General features: G+C 40.9%; 1 protein-coding gene across 2 annotated transcripts in view; it reads right to left on the bottom strand.

Moving 5' to 3' along the window:
- The window catches only part of CHN1 (chimerin 1), a 160150-nt gene that overhangs the window by 25179 nt on the left and 117329 nt on the right, over positions 1-17642 (bottom strand). The gene's annotated exons all lie outside the window — the stretch shown is intronic.

Raw genomic sequence — 17642 nt, 5'->3', positions numbered from 1 at the left:
GCAAAGCCTTAGTTGAGTCGAACTGACAAGCAGTTAAAACTTCTTTCCTCTTTGTCTTAGACATGGTGGTAAATCACATCAATATTCTGCAATTTACTTTTGAAAATAATTTCTACATTGGAGTTTTGCAACTGTTTCCTTCACAGTGAGCAACCTCATTTGCGTGTTATGCTGGCGTTTTCTGAGCACTGTGGCATGCAGGAGGAGGGGGAGGAGCCATGTACAGCATGTCTGAGTCCTGGGAAGGGTTTTGCCGGGTGATCCACCTTCTGTCCCCTGTGACCACAGTTAGGGCCACAGATGTTGAAGGTGATACTCAGTGACTGGTCACAACTGAATCATCATAAAGTGCCAATTTCTGTTCAAAATTATTTGATACTTATTATTTTAAGAAAGAGACTGAATGTATTTTAGGAACTACAGTTAGTCAGGAACCCTGTTTTAGCACAGGAATTACTCAGTAATCATTCCAGCTCATAAAGGTTACACTGCATTTGAGTTCTTTATCCCTAAGGAAGGAACCAAAAAAGAAAGGATTCCAGGGCTAAGACACCTATAGGTTTTTACTACCAGTTAATAATGCGGATTTTGTAATCAAAGAAAACATGGTAATTTCAAGAGAAACATCAAAAGTACTTTATTCAAAGTAATGTCCATCGCTAGCTACACATTTCCCCATCTTTCAGGTAATTTGTGGATACCGTCCCAATAGAACTTTTCTTGTTTTGAGGCAAACCATTCAGAGACCCAATTTTCCACTTCTTCGTACGTTTTGAAGTGCTGCTCAGAAAGTGCATGTGCCATCGATCGGAACAAGTGGTAATCTGAAGGAGCAAGGTCTGGTGAATACAGCGGGTGGGTTAATGCTTCCCAGGCGAGATCTTTTAACGTGTCTTTAACTGGTTTTGAAGTGTGTGATGGTGCGTTATCACGAAGCAAAACTACTTTGCCATGTCTTCTGGCACATTCTGGTCATTTCACGATCAAAGTGTGATTCAAATTGATCATTTGTTGTTGGTAGTGATCAGTATTAATGGTTTCTCCTGGTTTTAGAAGCACATAATATACCACACCTTCTTGATCCCACCAAAAGCAGAGCATTGTCTTCTTTCCAAAGCGATTTGGCCTTGCAGTCGATGTTGATGGTTGACCTGGATCAACCCATGATTTTGTGCATTTGGGATTCTCAAAATAAATCCACTTTCATCGCCAGTCACAATTCAATGCGAAAAAGACTTTCTTTCACCCTAACCGGTTTGGCTCAGTGGATAGAGCGTTGGCCTGAGGACTCAAGGGTCCCAGGTTCGATTCCTGTCAAGGGCATGTACCTTGTTTGCAGGCACATACCCATTGGGAAGTGTGCAGGAGGCAGCTGATCGATGTCTCTCTCTCGTCGATGTTTCTAACTCTCTATCCCTCTTCATTCCTCTCTGCAAATAATCAATAAAATATATATTTTTTAAAAAGACTTTCTTCCGTGACATTGAAGCAACATTTTACTGATAACTTTTCAATTTTCCATTTGTTATTTGTTCAGCTGATGTGGCACCCATTTTCCTTCATTTAAAATCTTTCCCATTGCTTGTAAACAATTGGAAATTGTTTGCTGAGCAATGTTTAATCTTTCTGCAATTTGTTTTTGAGTCTGACATGCATCTTCATACAATAATGCTTGTAATTGTTGGTCTTCAAACTTTTTCGGTTGACCTGGACGTTCTTTGTCTTTCACATTGAAATCATCACTTTTAAAGCGTTTAAACCAGCGTTCACAAGTATCTTGAGATGGAGCATGTTCACCATAAGCTTCCCGAAATATATGATAACTTTTTCTTCAAAATAATGAATTAAAACTTCCTGCAAATGCTTTTTGCCACGAAATTCAACATTTTTAAGCGTAAAAGTATCTATGATGCTAACAACTTCAGCAAATTTGACATATGAAGTTTTGAAACTTACTGTCAATACAACAAAATAGCATACATATCAAATCACGTATATATCAACATATGTGTAACTCTATTTATTGAAAAAAATCTGCATTAGTAACTGGTACACCTAGTATGTACAGGAAAGAGAAGCCATTCTACCTTAACTCAGGTGAAAAAGTATTGGTCAAATAGGAAAGTAATGAATCCAAACCCCAAACATTAGAGAATAGAAAAAAATGATTATCAGTAACACAATAAGATTTCTGAGCAAATGTTGGCTGAAAATACACTCAAGAAGTAAGTTTTGTGTGTGTGTTTTTTATTTTTTAAAAAGGGAGAGGGAACAAAGAAGCCACTGAACTGTATCAAATTACATTTACTTGAGATAATTTCTTATATATATGATTTCTTCCCGCAGAAAAACAGTAATACAAGAGCGTGAATATCAGAGTGTGACTATTTGATTCCAACATAAATATCTGCTGAAACAGCTATTGCAAATAATGAAATTCACAGCAAAAATGGTCATCTTTACTGCTGTTCTATTTATGTATCAAATAGGTCTTAGAAACCAAGCCAATGCTTTTTAAGAGATATATATATATATTATCATTTCTTCAAACTTAAGATGCTACTGAACATAAGACTTACAGTAAATGGAGGTAGGGCAAAAGTTGGTTTACAGTTTGTATGAAAAAATAATACAATAATTAATAAATAATACAATAAACTGTTTTGCATACTCACATCTGTAAATTTACTTTTGCCCTACCCTGTATATTCCATTTAGAAAAACCATGTCAATTAAATTATGACAAGCCACGATTATAAGATAAATGCCAATTCAGAGGTGTTAAAATGACACAAAAGTACATATTAGAATCAATGAAATATGGTATACCAGATTTCAAGATACTACTCCTGAAAAAATACCCATATATGGCTGCAATGGGTAACCTGGGGTTCATTCCAAGCAGGTATGTGCTCGTAACTGTGGTTATTGCCAAGTGAGCTTGAGTACTAAGCATCGTGTTGATTTTGGAAAGAAGGCACAATCCCTTTTATGTCTTTGACGGGAAAGTGTCAGGAATGCAGACACAGTTGCTTCTGGATTGTTAATGATGCTCAGAGTCTGCAAATTGAAAGTATTTCCTGGAGTTCCTGAAGCAGAGTCCAAGATCAACATTCAGATAGACTGAGATGTCCTTGTGTTGGTCCATGTTCCTCTGAGTGAATGAAACTAGATAAACTATGCAATCCTGCTTCACTCAGGGGAGAATGAGTGAAATAGATAGCTCTGACTCATAAAAAAAGTTAGAGAATCTACACCAGGGGTCCTCAAACTTTTTAAAAAGGGGGCCAGTTCACTGTCCCTCAGACAGTTGGAGGGCTGGACTATAGTTTAAAAAAAAAACTATGAACAAATTCCTATGCACACTGCACATATCTTATTTTGAAGTAAAAAAACAAAACGGGAACAAATACAATATTTGTATTTGCATGTGGCCGTAGTTTGAGGACCCCTGATCTACACTAATAAAAGAGAAAGATGCAAATTGACCATACCTTCACGACACCCACCAGCCAATCAGGAGTGCATATGCAAATTAACCCACTAAAGATGACAGGTTAATTTGCATACACAGGCACGAGGGGCTGGGACGCTTGCCTCATTGCCATGGTGACGACACAGGCATTCCGCACCACCCCAGCTGCTTGGGGCCTAGCCTCTGGGCAGCGTTGGAAGGCAGAAAGGCGGCTCCAGGCCAGAGCAAAGGCGGAAAGGTGGTTCTGGCAGGAGCAAAGGCGGTGCTGGCAGCCAGGGGAAGGAAGGCCTGTTCTTGCACGAATCTTTGCACTTCGGGCCTCTAGTCTTATATAAATAGCTATAGACCTGTGAGGTTATTTTTTTTTTTTTTTTTTAATTTTTCGCTGAAAGTATTACAAAGTGTATTACATAAGTGTCCTTTTTTCCCCCCCCGCCCTTGACAGACCCCTGCCCTCCCTTACCCCCCAGTGTCTTATGTCCATTAGTTATGGTTATATGGATGCATACAAGTCCTTCGGTTGATCTCTTAATCCCCTCCCTCCTCCCCCCCAACCCTCCCTGGCCTTCCCACTGCAGTTTGACAATCAGTTTGAGGCAGCTCTGCCTCTGTATCTATTATTGTTCAAAAGTTTGTAATGGTCTTTATTATCCATGAATGAGTGAGATCATGTGGTATTTTTCCTTCATTGACTGGCTTATTTCACTTAGCATAATGCTCTCCAGTTCCATCCATGCTGTTGCAAATGGTAAGAATTCCTTCTTTTTTACAGCAGCATAGTATTCCATCGTGTAGATGTACCACAGCTTTCTAATCCATTCATCTACTGATGGGCACTTAGGCTGTTTCCAGATCTTAGCTATGGTGAATTGTGCTGCTATGAACATCGGGGTGCATATATCCTTTCTGATTGGTGTTTCTGGTTTCTTGGGATATATTCCTAGAAGTGGGATCACAGGGTCAAATGGGAGTTCCATTTCCAATTTTTTAAGGAACCTCCATACTGCCTTCCATAGTGGCTGCACCAGTCTGCATTCCCACCAGCAGTGCACAAGTGTTCCTTTTTCTCCACATCCTCTCCAGCACTTGTCGTTTGTTGATTTGTTGATGATGGCCATTCTGACAGGTGTGAGATGGTACCTCATTGTTGTTTTGATTTGCATCTCTCGGATGATTAGTGACTTTGAGCATGTTTTCATATGTCTCTTGGCTTTCTGAATGTCCTCTTTTGAAAGGTGTCTATTTAGATCCTTGGCCCATTTTTTGATTGGATTGTTTATCTTCTTTTTGTTAAGTTGTATGAGTTCCCTATAAATTTTGGAGATTAAGCCCTTATCAGATATGACGTTGGCAAATATGTTTTCCCACGAGGTGGGTTTTCTTGTTGTTTTGTTGATGGTTTCTTTTGCTGTGCAGAAGCTTTTTATTTTGATGTAGTCCCATTTGTTCAGTTTCTCTTTAGTTTCAACTGCCCTAGGAGCTGTATCAGTGAAGAAATTGTTTTGGCATATGTCTGAGATTTTGCTGCCTTTGTATTCTTCTAGAATTTTTATGGTTTCCTGTCGTACATTTAAGTCCTTTATCCATTTTGAGTTTATTCTTGTGTATGGTGTAAGTTGGTGGTCTAGTTTCATTTTCTTGCATATATCTGTCCAATTTTCCCAACACCATTTATTGAAGAGACTATCTTGGCTCCATTGTATGTTCATGCCTCCTTTGTCAAAAATTAATTGAGCATATTGGTTCGGGCTAATTTCTGGACTCTCTATTCTATTCCACTGATCTATATGTCTGTTCTTGTGCCAGTACCAGGCAGTTTTGAGAACAGTGGCTTTGTAATACAGCTTGATATCTGGCATTGAGATCCCACCTACTTTGTTTTTTCTCAGGATCGCTGCAGCTATTCGGGGTCTTTTTTTATTCCAGATGAATTTTTGGAGAGTTCGTTCTAGATCCTTGAAGAAGGCCATTGGTATTTTAATGGGAAGTGCGTTGAATGTATAGATTGCTTTGGGTAATATGGACATTTTAATGATGTTGATTCTACCAATCCAAGAACATGGTATGTTCTTCCATCTGTTTATGTCTTCCTCTATCTCTTTTTTCAATGTCCTATAGTTTTCTGAGTAGAGGTCTTTTACCTCTTTAGTTAAGTTTATTCCTAGGTATCTTAATTTTTGGGGTGCGATGGTAAATGGGATTGTTTTTATAATCTCTCTTTCTGAAAGTTCACTATTGGTATATAGAAATGCCTCAGATTTCTTGGGGTTAATTTTGTATCCTGCTACATTGCCAAATTCATGTATTAAGTCTAGTAGTTTTTTGATGGAGTCTCTAGGGTTCTGTATGTATAATATCATGTCATCTGCAAATAAGGACAGTTTTACTTCCTCTTTTCCAATTTGGATGCCTTTTATTTCTTCTTCTTGTCTAATTGCAATGGCTAATACTTCCAGGACTATGTTGAACAGGAGTGGAGAGAGTGGACATCCCTGTCTTGTTCCTGTTCTTAGGGGAAATGGTGTTAGTTTTTGTCCATTGAGTATGATGTTGGCTGTGGGCCTGTCATATATGGCTTTTATTATGTTGAGGTATGATCCTTCTATTCCCACCTTGCTGAGAGTTTTTATCAAAAATGGGTGTTGGATTTTGTCAAATGCTTTTTCTGCATCAATTGATATGACCATGTGGTTTTTTTCTTTCAATTTGTTTATGTGATGTATCACGTTTATTGATTTACGGATGTTGTACCATCCTTGCATCCCTGGGATAAATCCTACTTGGTCATGGTGTATGATCCTTCTGATGTACTGCTGGATCCGATTTGTTAAGATTTTGTTGAGGATTTTGGCATCTATGTTCATGAGGGATATTGGCCTGTAATTCTCTTTCATTGTGTTGTCTTTACCTGGTTTTGGTATTAGGGTGATGCTAGCTTCATAAAATGTGTTTGGAAGTGTTCCATCCTCTTGGACTTTTTGTAGTAATCTGAGGAGGATAGGTTTCAGTTCTTCCTTAAAAGTTTGGTAAAACTCCCCTGAGAAGCCGTCTGGTCCTGGGCTTTTGTTTGCTGGAAGCTTTTTGATGACTGCTTCAATTTCTTCCATCGTTATTGGCCTATTGAGATTTTTAGATTCTTCCTGATTGAGTTTTGGAATGTTGTATTTTTCTAGGAATTTGTCTATTTCCTCCAGGTTGTCTAGTTTGTTGGAGTAGAGTTGTCCGTAGTATTGTTTAACAATCATTTGTATTTCTTTGGGGTCTGTTGTTATTTCGCCTCTATCATTTCTGATTTGGTTTATTTGGGACCTCTCTCTTTGCTTCTTGGTGAGCCTGGCTAGGGGTTTGTCAATCTTGTTTATCCTTTCAAAGAACCAGCTCTTGGTTTCATTGATTTTCTGTATTGTTTTTTTGGTCTCTATTTCATTGATTTCTGCTCTAATCTTTATTATCTCCTTCCTTCTGCTCACTCTGGGCTTTTCTTGTTGCTCTCTTTCTAATTCTTTGAGTTGTAGAGTTAGATGATTAACTACCATTTTTTCTTGTTTTTTGAGGTAGGCCTGTAGAGCTATAAACTTCCCTCTCAGGACTGCTTTCATTGTGTCCCAGAGGTTTTGGATTGTTGTGTTTTCATTGTCATTAGTGTCCAGGATGTTTTTAATTTCTTCTTTGATGTCATCGGTAACCCAATCAATATTTAATAACATGCTATTCAGCTTCCAAGTGTTTGAGTATTTTGGGTTGTTTTTATTGTGGTTTATTTCTAACATTATGCTATCGTGGTCTGAGAAGATGCTTTTTATGATTTCAATCTTCTTGAATTTGTGGAGACTTTGCTTGTGACCCAATATGTGGTCTATTTTTGAATATGTCCCATGAGCACCTGAGAGGAATGTATATTCCGCAGCTGTGGGGTGAAGTGTTCTGAAGATGTCAATTAAGTCCATCTGATCTAGTGAGTCATTTAGGATTGCTGTTTCTTTGCTGAGTTTTTGTCTAGTGGATTTATCCAGTGATGTTAGTGGTGTATTAAAGTCCCCTACTATGATTGTATTGTTGTCGATCTCTCCCCTGATACCTTCCAGGAGTTTTCTTATGTATGTGGGTGCTCCTGCATTGGGTGCATATATGTTTATCAGGGTTATATCCTCTTGTTGTATTGATCCCTTTAGTATTATGAAGTGGCCTTCCTTATCTCTGGTTATGGCCTTCACTTTGAGGTCTATTTTGTCGGATATAAGTATTGCTACCCCAGCTTTTTTTCCATTTCCATTTGCCTGAAAGATATTTTTCCATCCCTTCACTTTCAGTCTGTGTGAGTCCCTTCTAATGAGGTGGGTCTCTTGTAGACAGCAAATGTATGGGTCATGTTTTTTTATCCATTCAGCCACTCGATATCTTTTGATTGGACCATTTAGTCCATTTACATTTAAAGTTATTATTGAAAGGTACTTGTTTGTAGCCATTTCTATTTTTTTGTGGCTGCTTTCTTTCTGGGCTTTTTATTTCTTCTTTTTACACCAGTCCCTTTAGCATTTCTTGCATTGCTGGCTTGGTGGTGATGAACTCCCTTAGCCTTTTTTTGTCTGTGAAGCTTCTTATTTCCCCTTCAATTTTGAATGATAGCCTTGCTGGATAGAGTATTCTTGGATTCAGTCCTTTGCTTTGCATCACTTTGTAGATTTCCGTCCATTCTTTTCTGGCCTGATGTGTTTCTGTTGAGAAATCGTTTGATAATCTGATGGGGGACCCTTTGTAGGTAACTCTCTGTTTCTCTCTTGCAGCCTTTAAGATTCTCTCTTTGTCTTGTACATTTGCCATCGTTATTATGACGTGTCTTGGTGTCGGTCTTTTGGGGTTCATCTTGCCTGGGACTCTCTGTATTTGTGTAACTTTTTTCTTCCCCATATCTGGGAAGTTTTCTGTCATTATTTCTTCAAATAGATTTTCTAATCCTTGCTGCTCTTCTTGTCCTTCTTGCAGCCCTATTATGCGTATGTTACTTCGTTTCATGTTGTCCTGAAGCTCCCTTAGGCTCTCCTCCTGTTTTTTAATTCTTTTCTCCAGTTGCTGTTCAGATTGAGCTTGTTTCTCTGCCTTATCTTCTAACTCACTAATTCGGTCTTCTGCTTCTTCTAGTCTGCTGTTGAAACTTTCCATGGTGTTTTTGATTGTAGCTATATCACTTTTCATTTCTTCCTGATTCTTGCATAGGTTGTTGATTTTCTCATCCATCCGGTGAATGAATTGTACAACCATCATTCTGAATTCTTTTTCTGTCATGTTGCACGCTTCAGCTTCATTAATTTCCTTTCTTGGTGATTCTTCATTGTCTTTCCTCTGGGTATTGTGTCGTCTCTTCATTCTGATTATCTCCTGATGGTTCAAAGGTTGAGTTGCGTGGGCCTGGGCCGTGCGCAGTGGGAGGCTCCCACCACCCTAGTGTCACTGAAGAGCTCTGACACTAAGATGTGTGGTTGTTGTTGGTTGGTGGGAACCAGGCTCGCTCTGTGTCAGTGTTGCCAACACTCAATGTGGCCTCGCGCGTGCCCTTAGAATTAGGGACCCTGCCTGCACTGTGCTGAAATAGAGGCCCCCCTGATGCGTGTTTAGCACCAGAGCAGAGCCCCCTAGCTTGCGCCAGGAGTCAGAGTTCCCCAAGAGTTCAGTATCAGAGTCTCTGTTGCTTCGCGCAACCTCACCTTGAGAATCAGGGTCCCTGTGTGCCCTTGCACCAGGAATTGGATTCACTGGCTCTTAGTATGAATGCACAGGAAATCAGGATCTCAGGCGCAGGTGATAAGAAACACAGTCAAGTCACTGGTGCTTGGTGCTGCCTCCTGCCCTGAGAAACGGGGTTTCTGGGCCTGTGCTAGGCGGACAAACTCCCGTTCGCGCGATTGCTCCCAGCCCAGGGCTCTGATGCCAGCAGTGCGCGCAGGATTAGTTCCTGGTGCTGTGCGTGTTTTTGCTCCCAGCCCAGGGCTCTGATGCCAGCAGTGCGCACAGGATTAGTTCCTGGTGCTGTGCGCGTTTTTGCTCCCAGCCCAGGGCTCTGATGCCAGCAGTGCGCACAGGATTAGTTCCTGGTGCTGTGCGCGTTTTTGCTCCCAGCCCAGGGCTCTGATGCCAGCAGTGCGCACAGGATTAGTTCCTGGTGCTGTGCGCGTTTTTGCTCCCAGCCCAGGGCTCTGATGCCAGCAGTGCGCACAGGATTAGTTCCTGGTGCTGTGCGCGTTTTTGCTCCCAGCCCAGGGCTCTGAAGCCCGAAGTGCGCATAGGATCAGTTCTAAGGTGCTCGCGCACTTTCAGGCCAAAGTTTCTGCAGCGCTGAGGCCCCGGCAAGGGGTAGGTCTATCAGTTAGTTACTCTGGCACTGCCCGCGATCCTGGGGGAAGGGGGGATGGGCTCTGCTACTCACGGATCTGCTGCAGGGATCTCCGAACTTTCCGTGTCTGCAGGTCTGTAGCTGTGGTCACAGGTCTCTGTCCCCAGTGGCTGCAGGGTCCTGGTATGCGTCTGAGATCAGACTGGGTGGTGCTGAGGCCAGGATCCTAGTCTCAAGCAGCTCTGTTTCCCAAGATGGCGTGGTCGCTGTGCCTCTGCTGGCCGCCCAGGAGTGTCCGCCCCTCCGTGGAGGGGCGCAGGCCTCCTCTGGGTTCCCGCAGTCGCGCTGCCCGCAAGTCGCCGCCTCCGGGTTAGTAGCCGCTGGGTTAGTAGCCGATCTCTGGATGCTGGTAGGTAACCGCTTCCCAAGATGGCGCGGTCTCGCCGCTGCGCTGGCGCCCAGGGGGAAGTTTCAGCCTCAATCTCTAACCATCCGCATTTTTCAGGAGTTCTCTGTCTTTCCTGGCTGCAGACTGTCTCTCAGCTGAACCTCCCCAGCTTGATCGGGCTGGTTGTTACCCGTTTCAGCTGCTCGCCCCTATCTGCTCCGGGACGAAGGACCAACACGTCCGTCTAAGCCTCCGCCATTTTTTTCTCCCTGTGAGGTTATTTTTAGGGAAAGTCTTTGGGATGCAAACTGGCTTCTCAGTTGCCAGATCTCAGGGTAGTCCAGTCTCACCTAACTTGGTAAGGTTAATAAGAAGGGACTGGAAGCCCCACTTCTGTACCTGTCCATTAACTCATGATTAAGGTCTTAATGTTACAATGGGAGCACAAAGCAGAGTAGATCACGTGAACTTACTTTATAAAGGGCTGTTGCAAATAGCACTGAGATGTTATGATAGAACTAATTCTCTTCCTCACCTTCACAGAAGAAGTAGTGAATGTGGCATTTTGCAAATCTTGGCACATTTCTTCGTATTACACCCCTGAAGGGTGTAACTGTCCAAGCAGGCCCAGTGTCCTCTAATTAAACGATCATACAATTATCTCAGAAAGCAATTTTTATAAAATTACTTACACACTTCCTTCTTGGACAGTTTTTATAAAGGCATCCTGAGCAATTTGGGGATGGTTTTATTGTTGTTTTTAATTTTTTTTTTGGAAAGTTGCTTACATAGCTCTCCAAGAAACTGTTCTACAAATTAGCACCAAAGTACTAGAAGCTTACAAAACATCTGTTTGTACAATAGGGTTTACCTGAATTCTCTTTTGAATTTTTATATCTAAAATTCGTATTTCTTAAATTTTGTTTTGTGACCTCTATGGCTCCATGACTGGATGGCATTAGCAAAAAAACTGAATACTGCAGCCTTTTTCTCTTTTTTATTTCCTTAGAGGTCATCCAAACAGAGACTTCATTAATCATTTTTATTACTCATAACACGTAAAGTAATGACACATCCAAAGATACAAAGGATACTGGCTCAAGGAATGCATTGTAGGTTTCTCCCTTTAAATACACTGCAATGCTCTACTGACAGTGCCTACCAAGTGTGAGGGAAGCTGGGGGAGGGGCATTCCTCAGGCTTGAGTAGGGTCAGCCAGGTGGCCCACGGGGTGTCCCTGTTGGCACACAGGAAAGGCTGGGAGATTAAAAGCACAAAGCATGAGCGAAGCAATAGGTTGGAGAATTCCAAGGGAGGGCAGGGGTGGAAATGACTGGCATGGCAGGAGATGGGAGGCAGACAGGGCCTTTTCCATGCCCACAGATCTATACTCTGCCCAGTGAGCAATGCAAGGCCACTGATGATTTTTAAGGAGAGCAACACAGTCCAGGAAAGGCTGGAAGAAGACAGACTGCGCCGGATGCTATGGCAGTGGTCCAGGGAGTAGATGACATGGATCTGCACTTAGGCAGTGGTGATCAAGGGAAAGGGATGAAGAGTTTTTTGGGAGGCAGAACCCACAGGGTTTGGAGAAGGGAAGCACCTGGGCTAACCGTTACGGTTTCAGGCTGGTGACCGGGAGAGGGCGAGAGGTGATGGCATTAACAGAAGGAGCAAGAATAGAGGAGCAGGTCTGGGAGGGAAGCTGTCAGTAGAGCATTTCTGCAGTGTATTTAAAAGGAGAAACCTACAATGCATTCCTAGCCAATATCCTCTTAATCTTTATATATGTCACCACTTAAGTGTGTATGAATAAAAATGGAAGGGAAGGGAATAGCTGATGGAAGATTTCTGGGAAAGAGGAGGTAACTACCTCATGGAGTAAGGTTTCTGAAGGTGTCAAATGGAGATGGGATCCAGGGCAGAGGGATTAGCTTTGAATTAGAGGAAAATCACTTTCCCCTTCTCTGAGTTTAAAAAGAGTAAGAGGAAAGGGGATGGCGGTGGAGGAGTGTGGGGGCCTGGAGGCCAGAAAGCTAAGTAAGGAAGTTCCTAGTCTCCATGCATTAGCACATCAGTTCAGTTACTAAGCAAATGAGTTGGGGAAAGTGGGGAACAGGAACTGGAATGTGCCAGTAATTCGGAGCCAGGCTGCTGGACTTGGAAGCAAGTTTCCTTCCTGAGGGACACTAAGTCATACTGTAACAGTGTCAAGTGCATTAAAGAAAAAGTGACAAATACTTTCTTATTAAAAGGGTGATTGTGCTAAACTTGAGCTTTAAATATTTTATTCTGCATGTAGTCTTACATAATCAGTGATGTTTATATCACATATTTACCAATTCAGAAAAAGATCGATTGGACAAATCATACACGGAGAAGAGCTCTTGGGCTGTCCTGCTCGGTCCAGCACCATGGAAGCAGGTGCTGTTTCCGCAGACCAGGCTCGAGGGCACTGACGCCGCCGACAATTTTGTTTACTACTCATGGTTGTATTTTGATTACCTGTCTTAAAATGACGAAATCAGAATGTAACTGGCATTCAAAATATAATAATTAAAAGATCAGAAGTTGCACCTTGGAGATTCTTTCTGCTTGGGAGGATGCTAAGAAAGAACCAGGGTGGCATCGGGAGAAAGGAGGTCTGGCGTGGTCTCCAGGGGCTCCGGCCAAAGCCTGTGACTAAGAGAGAGACGTGCTTGGAATGCCCACCATGTAACAGACAGCCCTTGGTGATCTGCAGCTGGTCCGCGGTGAGGGCATGAAATCACTGATGTCGTCACAACAGACACAACCAACAGGCACTCGTTAAGTAACATTTTCCATGTGTCATTTTAAACAGAATTTTTATTCTAAATGGCCCTCGACTTGTATGTTTTCATATGTCTGTCTCTTCTTCTCCAAGGCTGTCAGCTCTTTCTCTTTCTTCCTCATTCCCTTCTCTGTTTTCCATTCAATGAATTTTAGTTTGAATGAGGAAATCTGATGAGAACTTTGCTAGCACTGGATGTAAATCAGGAAAATCTTCCTCTTGAAGTCCTTTTAAAAAAACTTTACCCCTTTGCCACCTCCATTCAACCCCTACCCCCTTCCCTCCAGACACCACCACACTGTCATCTGTGTCTGTGGTTTATGCATACATGTTCCTGGGCTAATCCCTTGACCTTCTTTCATCCAGTCCCCCCCCCCCCCCCCCCCGCCTTCTAACAGCTGTCAGTCTGTTCCATGTATCCATGCCTCTGTTTCTATTTTGTTCATCAGCTTATTTTGTTCATTAGATTCCACATAGAAGTGAGATCTTTTTAAAAAACACACAAAAACAAACTTCTGGCTTCTTGCCTGTGTTTCTGATAGTTGAGGCTAACGGGCATATTCTTGTGATGACTGAGGTATTAATAGCATCTTTATCCTATGACATCCACTAGTCTTTGTGTCTCACAAGCTGCCTGTTTCTGCCGTTTACTGTACAACCTTAATAACATACACTGCTTGATAAGGCAGGAGACATGGCTTCCTTTAGAAACACCACCACATCTTCCTTAGAGGTATTTAAACAAATCATTCGATCAATTTATTGAAAAAGGATTTCTTCAGGGAGGGTGTTTTGGTGAGGTAATACAAAAGGCCATCGGCTTCAGCATAAAACATTATCAGTGCGGTCAGGGGTGGTCCTGAGAGCCAGGCAACCTTGTGAGTTGGCCCCTGCCCTCTTTCCTAGGCCACCTCCAAAGGTTTTGGTGCGTCAATGACAGAGCACCTGGCACGAATTACACCTTCATGAACAAAGGGCACAGCAAGGAGTTTTAAAGCCTCTTCTCTTTTGCAACTGGAGGAAAGACAACTTTGTTACCATGACATCTGAGATTGCTTTTCACCCAAGAAGGACTCCTTTCAAGTTAATCGCCTTAAAAATAGAGATGAAAGACTAGCTTCATTAGTGGACCTCAAGTCTGTCACAGAGAAGGCACTGGCTGGAGTGGGCTGAGAAGGACAGACAGGGAGGGAGACGGGTGGACTAGTGAGGGGCCCCGGTGGCACAGGCCAAGGGTGTGTGCCTCCTGGGCACTGACCCTGGTAAACACTGGAGCCACTCTCAACCGGAACTAATGTTGTACCGACCAAAACCCTGGCTTCTGCTTCCCCTCATGTTCCTGACATTCACATCTCCAGCTTGAACGTAACAGAAACAGGGGAAAGGAAATGCATGCTGTGGAAAGAGAAAAATCAGTCCTTCTCGTTCTCCCTTCCATAACACTACCTCTAGAAATAAGCGTGAACACAAACGGCCAAGGAGACTGCCTGCAAAGCCTGCTGCAAATGCAAATCAAACCAGGTTGGAGGTGATAGGAACATTAGGGGAAACGAAATTTTGCCTGGGAAGGTGGGAATGCAGTTCGGCTGCCGCTCTTTATTCCGGAGGCTCTGATGAGTCAGTTCTGCAGCATGGTATTGGGCAACGAAGCGGGAGAACAGATGATCAAACCCAAAAGGGAAGAAATGTAGGTAGGCAGACAGCTGGGCAGGAAAGGCGCTTTCCCTGTCTCCCGTTGTATCTTTAGGGCAATCGGAATGTATCTTTTAAGTATCCAATTTTAGTCTCACCAAGATGGCTTCATTTTGATCCAACGGATTTGGAATTTAGAATTTTGGTACTAATTTTGCCACTTCAGTTAAAGTATTTTGATTATACTATTAAACCATGAGAAGAGAATGCTTAACATTGGCTATGATCATTAGCAACAAATACATAAAGTTGTGTAGGGATTCCCTGAAACAAAAGGTGGGGAGGGGGTACTGAACAGGATTGGTGTACAAACAGTACCTTAAGTAAACATGTACAGAAAAATGATTATCAATTCCAAGCATACAACCCATTCACTGTAATTCTACATTTAAATTTCCTTATGGCTTCCTTAAGGATGTTCCTCTCCCCTCCCATCCCTATCCCCATTCCTCTCCTGTGAGGGAGAACTATCTCTAAAATGACAGCTGGGTTAATGTGGCGCAGACACGTGAACTTGCTAGAACAGCGGTCGCCAACCTTTGGGACCTCACGGACCACCAGTGATCACGGATCACCAGCTGGCGACCGCTGTGCTAGAACACCTAGGTTCTGGTGCCAACATAAACACAAGAGTGGCCCCTGACACACAGCCATCTGCCTGAAACCCAAGAATCATGCAGTGGAAAAATGGAAGTTCTCAAGGCATTCCTTTTATGTATTCTGATCACATTACAAGGTATAGATTGTATATTAAATACTATAACCATAAATATAACAAACAAATGCAAAAACAGGTGCATTTCAATATATGGGTGTTTAAAGTATTAGAAAACTCATAGTGTTTATTTAGACTTTTAAAAAAATAAGTTTCAGAAGCAATTTTTTTGTTGTTGTTAAAGGAGCTCTAATGAGAACTTTACCTCTAAAGTGAATCATGGTTAAAGTTTTAAAATGTCAAATGCCATAACATAAACACTTCTACATTGAAAGTTTAGTTTCATTAGTTGGATGAATAAATTTGCATTCAAATATGAGTAGTACAATATCAATACAGTAAATCAATACTTCAAAATGCCAATCTCCTAAAGTTATAGTATGGAGGTGTAATAGAAAAAGGAAATAAATGAATTCACTTGGTTATGCAGTAAGAACCAGGGCACAATCCACAGCTCAGTGGCAGTCTGTACCCACGTTTCACATACTAAACTGAACACAGAGACAACAGCCTCAGGCCAGTCCACCTGATCTCTGACCCATGATTCCTTAAAGCCAAGTAGGTACTAATACTGACATTTCCACACAACCAGGTTTCAATTTCTCTTTGACTTGGTTTTAAATCTGTCCTCTAAAGAAGTGTACTCTTTTAACATATTACGTTATGAATGAAAGTATTCCTATTATATATTAGGAAAAAGGTTTAACTAAGATGCACAAGAAATTATGAAACTATGTAGCTTTAAAAACCCTCTTAAAGCTCTAGTAAAAGAGAACCAGATTTTCTCTATTGTTTCTATTTCATTGATCGCTGCTCTTTAGCATTTCCATCCTTCTGCTGCTTGGTTTATTTGGGTCTTCTTGTTTTTTATTCTTAAGGTAAAGCTTAGCTCTTTGATTGAAGACCTTTTCTTTCTTCTCTTAAAATAAGCATTTTAATGGTAAAGATTTCACCATATATATTACTGTAGCCATATTCCACGAATCTTGATATGAGGTATTTTTTAATGTCCCTTGCAATTTCTTGAATTCATGAGTTATTCAGCAGTAAGTTGCTTAATTTCTAAATATGTGGGAAATCTTTCAGATATCTGTTATTGATTTAGAAATTAATTCTGTTGTGGTGAGAGATTATGATTTGTATGATTTCAGTCCTTTTACATTTATTGATACTTGCTTTATGGCCTGGAATACTGTCTTGGTGAATCTTCCATGTTCACTTGAATAGTATGTATATTCTGCTGTTGCTGAGAATAGTATATAAATATCAATTAAGTCAAATTGGTTGATACTGTTGTTTAAGGCTTCTGTATTCTTAATAATTTTCTATTCTATTTGTCTATTTGTTCTACCATTGGGAGAGAAGTAGGGAATCTCCATCTATAATTATGGATTATCTATTTCACTTTTCAATTCAGTTGTTGATTTATGTAATTTACATCTCTATTATTTTAGAGTACAATATCAATACAGTAAACCAATGCATGTAAATTTTAAATTGTTATGTCCTCTTGATGAATTTTGCTTCCATTAATATTTCTTGTCTAAAAACTGCATTTAATATAAATATAGCCACTCTAATTTTCTTTGAATTATTGCCTGATAATTCTATATCTTATTCTTTTTGCCTCTCTGTGTATTTATATTTAAAATAGGTTTCTTATGGGTAGCATATAGTTGGATATTGCCTTTTTATCCAGACAACCTCTGCCTTTAATAGGGTGTTTGGCCATTTCCATATGATGATCAGTATGACTGGGTTTAAGCCTGCCTTCTTACTTTTGTTTCCTATATACTATTCCATTTGTTCTCTGTTCCTTTTTCTCTTTCTTGCATCCTTTTGAATAAATTGCTGTATTTTATGAATCCATTTTGTTTCCATTATTAACTTATAACTATTATTTTTTAAAGTTGCTTTAAGGTCTATAAAATATATCTTTAACTTATCAGTCTACTTTCAAACAATATAATACCACTGCAGGTACAGGTACAGAATCTTAGTATACTTCCACTCTTCCAACACCATATTTTATGCTATTGTTGTCATACATTGTACTTGTATAACTATATAATACATCACTATTTTTGTTTTAAACAGTCAATTATCCTTTAATGGCACTAAAATGAAGAAAACACAAATTTTACACTCACCCACATGTTCACCATTTCTGGCACTTTCATTCTTTTGTATAGATCTAAATTTCCATCTGGTATGATTGCCCTCTGTCTGAAG

The sequence above is a fragment of the Myotis yumanensis genome, unplaced genomic scaffold (genome assembly GCF_028538775.1).
Source record: "Myotis yumanensis isolate MYYU_CA2020_CCGP unplaced genomic scaffold, mMyoYum1.0.hap1 SCAF_8, whole genome shotgun sequence".
NCBI classification, from domain to species: domain Eukaryota; kingdom Metazoa; phylum Chordata; class Mammalia; order Chiroptera; family Vespertilionidae; genus Myotis; species Myotis yumanensis.
This window is presented reverse-complemented; position numbering and strand designations above follow the sequence as displayed.